Below are 842 nucleotides of genomic sequence, written 5' to 3' on the forward strand. Positions count from 1 at the left end.
TTTAATTTGATCAACTGGGGTGGAAGGTCATTAAAGCTGAAACGAGTAGAATCTATCAAGTTGTGGGTAAGATGACATAGCCAAATGCCAACCCAGCATGGAACATTGACAGCTAAATAAATAAATTAAAACTTTAAAGAAGGACCTTTCAGCACCGCCACTGGTCCATTTGAACCAATTGGGACAAAACCTCTTCTGGCTAACATCTAACTGAATAAAATTTAGAAAAAATATAAGATATTAATATATTATCTGTCAACTTAATATCAATAATAATTAATTATTATATTTTAAATATATATATAAAAAGATATATCTAAGAAATATATTTATAAAGACATTTTTATTAAACACAACTATAAAAAAGATATTTTTATTAGATACATTTGCAAAGACATTTTTATTAAATATAATCATAAATAAAAGTTAGTAAAAATTGACAGAAATAACGTAACAAAATTGTAAAATTTAACATATATTTAACATAGGGATTCTTTGGTGTTTATGTAACTTTCGTCTTATTTATTTAAAAGTAAAAATAAGATAAAGTGAGGTTCATTCTTTTATTTATAAATTCTATAAATAAAATTTAGACATTATAAAAAAATATTTAACATAATGCTCACGTGCTGCCTCTAAGGCACTCTGGTTTGATTTGCTTTGTTTGTTTCTTAGTACTAATTTTTCGGTATTAATATTCCCGAAATATAGAATGAATTCGATCGTGTGTGACAAAGTTCTTGAAAAATATATATATGTTTTGGATCCTCTGGAATTTTCATATAAGTGTAGTCTTTTGGTGACTCTATCTTTTGGGTTGCATTTATTTTTCAAATTATTGA

This window comes from Arachis ipaensis, chromosome B02, assembly GCF_000816755.2.
Source record: "Arachis ipaensis cultivar K30076 chromosome B02, Araip1.1, whole genome shotgun sequence".
Taxonomy (NCBI): domain Eukaryota; kingdom Viridiplantae; phylum Streptophyta; class Magnoliopsida; order Fabales; family Fabaceae; genus Arachis; species Arachis ipaensis.